The sequence below is a fragment of the Dermacentor andersoni genome, chromosome 7 (genome assembly GCF_023375885.2).
Source record: "Dermacentor andersoni chromosome 7, qqDerAnde1_hic_scaffold, whole genome shotgun sequence".
Lineage (NCBI taxonomy): Eukaryota > Metazoa > Arthropoda > Arachnida > Ixodida > Ixodidae > Dermacentor > Dermacentor andersoni.
In genome coordinates this window covers 151,083,743-151,089,742 of record NC_092820.1, presented here as the reverse complement: position 1 = coordinate 151,089,742, position 6,000 = coordinate 151,083,743, and the positions used below count along the sequence as shown (strand labels likewise).

The 6,000-nt window shown below is 44.9% G+C and overlaps 1 long non-coding RNA gene across 1 annotated transcript in view; it reads left to right on the top strand.

Annotated features, from left to right (window-relative positions):
• Nucleotides 1-4,676: 4,676 nt before the first annotated feature.
• Nucleotides 4,677-6,000, top strand: part of LOC129385553 (uncharacterized) — a 449,244-nt gene continuing 447,920 nt past the window's right edge. The window contains exon 1 of the long non-coding RNA XR_011895851.1: nucleotides 4,677-5,187. This is a non-coding gene — a long non-coding RNA (uncharacterized lncRNA). The remainder of the gene's footprint in view (nucleotides 5,188-6,000) is intronic.

Here is a 6,000-nt window from a genome sequence, read left to right as displayed (position 1 = left end):
TTTTTTCTATATACTTAGGGGACCGACATAAAACCTTAGTCCTTCACTACATACGACCTGTGTGCCTTTTATTAAGATCGTGGTTTTGGCACGTACAAGCCCATGATATATTTGTTTTTTTTTCTTGTTCTACTACATATGAGTCGGAACCCATATCACGTGACACTCAAGGCACATTCCTCAGGGATTGTTTTTTTCTCCGCATATAAGCGGGAGCAAGGTAGCCCACCAAAAGTCTTAAAAACGTCCATTTCAGGGATAAATCGGACAAAACGGATTTCTGACCTTTTTTGGACGTCCCAAAGACGCCTCAGACCAGTCAGATCTTATCTTATCCTTAAAATCGCATAGAAAACGTTTTCAAATATACTATTTGTATCCTCGTCTTCTCGATACCCTGTAAAGACTGTGTTTCTGGTGGGGAAAAAATATTTTTCTTATCGCGGCGGAGTCATACTTGCTCAGCAGCCGTTAGAGGGTCGACAAGACAGTTGCAGTGCGGGAGGCCGAGCGGCGAGCTGCCGGAGTGCCGCCCGCCATATATTAAAGGGACACTAAAGTGAAAAATGATTTCTTCTGCATCAGTAAATCACCGTTCTAGAACACCAACAACACCACTCTTACAACGATAAGACGTTTGGTAAGCCAGAAAAAGCGAAAGAACGAAATACGGGTGGCGACGCCTAAGTTCCCGCACTTGGCGGCTGTGACGTCATGGATTTTGATGGCACCTTCTGGGGCCTACTAATTATATATAGCGGTACAGATTGACTACATTGTGTTCTAAAGGAACCAAATATTAAACATGGCAAGTTTCGGGAACCTTTATTCAGCCAACGCGGCCCAAATGCGAAAACATACTTTGGAATCCCTGACGTCACACTGACGTACCGGCGCTGGGGTTTTGGCGCGAAATTCAAATACTGATACTTGCACCTTCATTTTCTCATCAAATAATCAAACTATTTCTTTTGAAATGACTGCCTGCAGGGTTCACAAACAATGCTTCATTAGTCTAAACTGATTTATTGTTTCGCTTTAGTGTCCCTTTAAGGCGTAAGCCTTTAGCCGCTCACGAGTGTCCGTGCACAGTCCGTGGTGGACGCAGGAAAGCGGTGATCACCGGCGAGGGGAGCAAGGAGAGGAGGCGCCATGCCAGTAGCGCTGTGCGAGTGGGCGCGTGGGAGTGCGCGGGCATGCGCGTGGGGCTGCGCGCACATCGCCGACAAACGTTGCAGCCATGTGGCTGTGATTGCATCCCGTGCTCGCGGCCATGGCGGCGTCCGTTCGCAAAACAGTCCAGACAACAGCAACAGAGGCAGTTGTAGACAGGCTTTCGCCTATCGCAGTTTAGCTCAGCAATGTGCCCATAGATTCTTGTGGATTGCGTCGAGCGGACAAAGGAGCTTGGAGTAGCATGACGATTATCCGCCTTCTAGGAACCATTTGCGCGGTGCGGGGGGAATTTGTTTTTGCTGGTTATTGTTAGCGGATATCCGAAAATTGGGAAGCGGACTCCAGAGATGCAATTCCTCGCGATTATAGCGCGTATACCATGTATGATGAAAAGTGGCGAGGACTGTCGCATTCATGTCCTGCCAGTGCCACCCCAGTATGCGCAGCGTCGATGTTCGAATTTATTTCAGGAGTATATATCTAGGCAATGTTATCGCGAATATTTGCAGTAGAATTAAGTCGTCAAGGCTGGTAATGTTGGTAATTTTGAGTTTTGAGTAAGTTTCTGAAGTGGCGTCCACGCGCACGCTACTGTACGATCTATAAAAATAATTCAGTTTTGGGGTTTTAGGTGCCAAAAACACGATCTGCCAAAAACACGATATCATCGACATGCGGCCGCCATGGCCGGGGTTCGATCCCACGTTGTACGATCTATGACAGGCCCTGAGTTACTCCGACGCCTTCTCACATCTGTAAGAGACAGAACACGTCCTTTCCAAGCCTATAAGAAGGGGAAACAGGCACAAGAAACTTTTGTAAGGATCTTCTCAAAGGCATTAGCTTGTAACGGGCTATGAGCTTGTTTTTTTTTTTTTTTTTTTTGAGTTACGAGTTCAGGATGAAGTGAAAAATACGCCTTATATGAATTTGTTCAAATACGTGACGTAACTAACTCCCGTTAAGGAACTGGGTGACCTGTATATACTTTCACTTTGCGTTTAAGTATATCATGTATATGTTAGCTCATCTGGAAGTCCATTTTTTTAATTTATAGAGATTTATGAGACTTTGAATTCTAGCTTTTTTTTAAATTATAGAACTGCATGGGAGATGGTGGTGTGGAGAATATATTTATGTGTGAAGCTTCCAAGCTGAACGTGAAATCAATTGACAATAGTGGGGGTGCGCGAATAGGAAATTTTGAGACTGACTCGTATACAAATCGAACAGTGCCAGAAGCGAATGGAATCTAATTGAATAGTTTTCGAATAATGAGCAGTGATTATCACAATTATAATATCAATAAAAGCCTGTAGCTCATAGCGAAGAGCACATGGAACGCTCTGACGACGACAGCGGCAACCTTTTACACTTTTGCGAAATATTTCACATTCACAAGTACACATTGCCTTGCATCTACTAGACCAGTGCGCTACTGGACGACAACGCCAAGCTGCACTGCCTATGAGAACAACGTAGTTTAACAGAGGTGCCCCAACGAGAGGCTTTTGCACAACAGATATGTCGCTATTCGCCCAACTTTGTCTATCCACTCCGCGGGCAAATGTTATAAAAGAAATGTACTTGCGATTTCTCGCCCTCCTTTCCTACGGCAGAGTAGCATCCCGACACCTAGATGTACGCCGGCATAATTCTCTGCATCTCAACAAAGAGCTGTACTTCTGTCTCTCTCTCTCTATCTCTCTCTCTGTCTCACTCTAGCAGTCATTTCTATGCGTGGACTTGATTTCTGACCTTGTTCGTTGATATATCTCTTTACATACAAAGCAGTTAGCCTTGCACGTCGCATTAAACATCTCGTATCGTCGTTCGTCTGTGAATCTAATTCATCTCAGGGACTGAATCCAGCGACACTGAGTAGTCGAAAAGTGGTAAGGTAAAGTAAAACGTAGTATATGGTCTTATACTAAATATTTTATGCAAGGAAAGTTCTTGAGAAAAAATAATGATACAAGGCACTAAACAGAAACGAATAATCAGAGCTTGCAGCAGAGCTGAGACCTACGCAGTTTGACAGCGGGTGCTCTCTAAAGCTCGCGGAACATCTATTCAACAATTGTTGTCAGAGGCAATCATCTAATATCGTTGCCACGTGAAGCTGGCGTAACCGGGAGTTTTTGAGTTGACTTTCCAGACCACTGCCGCCGGCGTTCTGAATATAAAAGAAATCAAACTGAATCCTACTGTTCCAGTTGGTGGCTTTCAGATCTTAAAGGTAAAAAAAACAGCCTCCAACATTATGACGCACTCCACGCAATCCACGTTAATACATCCCAATCCACCTTATTTTCCTTCATCCACCCTAATCTTCCTTAATCCTCCTCCATCCATCTTAATCCTCCTGAGTCACCTTAATCCAGCTCAACTGACCTTAATACACCTTATTTCTATCACTAATCAATCATTAATTTACTTTGCTCCTCATTACTCGTCGCTTATACATGGGTGGACATGCCTTGGTTCACTTCTGGCCTTCCTTCGGTCACGTGATATTTTATGTACTTCACAACACGACCGTGCAACGGATATCTAAGGCTCTCGCCTTCAAAAGCCTGACAGAGGTTTTAACACCCTTGTCAACAGTTCGTACAGCACTCAGATATACGCAAAATAATGTGAGTAATAAAAACCGTAGAAAAGCAGTTTAATAGATTGCAGATCACCTAAACTCGCGCGCCAAACACTCATGTACAGATACAGCATTGCATAGATAACCTGGGACAACAGAAATGAAGAAGGGATTCAGAAGCAAGATCCCAACTGTCGCTAAAAAGCTTATCAAGACGAAGCGCAGCGCGCAAGTTAAAATCGCAAGAGCGCGGCCGTCACTTTACCAACCTATAAAACCTAGAACAAATAACGCTGCTGCCTCAACTACAAGAGAGAGAGAGAGAGAGAGAGAGAGAGAGAGAGATGCTGCGCTCGTCCACCACCAGCAGGCCAAAAAAGTTGCAAATTCGTAAAAAAACTCCAAGTGAGTGTACCGCTTGTCGAATCTACGCACGCACGCACGCACAGAAATATACACAAAACAAACCAAAACATGAAGTAATACCTCTGGTAATACGACGGGATAAGATTAAAGAAAGCGGCTACACCGTCGCGCACACTATGAGCGTTGCCTGTTCGAAGATATGGCAACACACAACACGGCAATTAAATGTTGTTTTCTAGTGCGTACTCCCAATTATGCTTTCTCCACGACAAACACAGTTTTCCTTGGTATCACACTTTCTAGAAGGAACACAGCCACTAGTAACGCATTAAGTGCAACTAACTGAAAGGGCCAATCGAAACGAAAAGGAATAGGCGTCATCATTGTACGGTGACTACATCTATTTCGTTTATTTGATTAAAAAAAAAACCCCAATGTAGAGGAAATATTCGCCAATCAAACGGCGCTCAATGTCGCCATCAAACATCAACGTCTTTGCGCCACAATCACCTTTCCCGCCGCGCGGAGTCTGCGTCCGACACAACTTGCGCGGTCAATGAGTTCAAGGACACGCGTAACACTGCCGCAAGCAGAGCATTCCTCTATCACGTGTTCGTCGGACTAGCAAGCCGGCAGATCACGTGACACAATTTAACCAATAAGACAACACCTGCACACGGCACTGAAAAGTGAGGCCGATGACCCGGCGCGCACCCAGTGCTCGCAGTAGCGGTGAAGACGGCGGGTTTGTTGGTTACCCTCACCCTTCTTGTGTGACTATGGTCTCTTGGCGGGAATCGTGAGGAATTTTCCGCTCAACCGTTGCGTAATGCTGCGGTCGTGGACTGGTTGGACATTTCGACAAGACAAGCTGCTTCCTGTTCTTTGGAAGCTTAGATATCAACGTGCCACAAAACTCTTGTGTCCTTTGTGGTGTTCGTGGATGAAACTTTAAGGGTATGTTGTGCGGACAGTTGAGACGGCTGCCCGGAGAAAGAAGGAACACGATTCGCCTCTGCAAACCTTGAGAACACACAGCAGGGCTTCTAAATGTGAGTACATATGAAACTAATATGTACATTGCTCTATTCGTTCCCTCTCTAAAGCTATAAACCGAATAATTGTGAGCACCTAAAAAAAAAAAAAAAAAGGTATTGCGGTTTTGTCGGCTCTCCCAATTCGCGCCCAGTTGTTCGTGCTTCTTTTAAACAAGCAGCGGGTATTGTAGTGGTCTTCGTAATTATGCACGACCTCGGCGGACATACAGAGCAAGAGCTTGTTGATTTGATCAACTTGCGCTTGGCGCCGGGCCCATTGCGCTCGCGTGCTCGAGCGTGAAACGGGCAGGGATGAGACAGGAGCTCCGGAATCATCCGCATCGCCGCCATTTTTTGCCGGCTTCTTGGGGAGGGAGGATGCCATATTGTCGTCTGCTGCCAAAGGTTGTTCCGCAGCAGCTGTTCCTATTCGGGCAGACTTCCCGCCTTTTTTAAATGTTTAATTTCTCCTTGTCAAGTGACGGCTATAGATCTCTGTAAAAAGGACTGTTATTTATTTATTTCATTATTTATTTATTTATTTATTTATTTATTTGATATGCGCCAGAAGTGTATTCAATACCGGAAGGGTGAGTTCGTTTGCGTTTTACAGCAGCGCGCAGCGTTTTGTCATTATACTCTGGTCGGCGATGATTTCCGTACTGGGCCTGTCACTCGTTAGATTTTGCCCAACTTTCCTGACGTCTCTTGTACGTTGCGTTTGACGACTATTTCTGTAATAGTTGTGGTATTGGTCAGATATAGTTTACATTCTGGGTCTCACACTACGTAGAAGTTGAAGCCATACGTACTTATTTCATTTTGAAC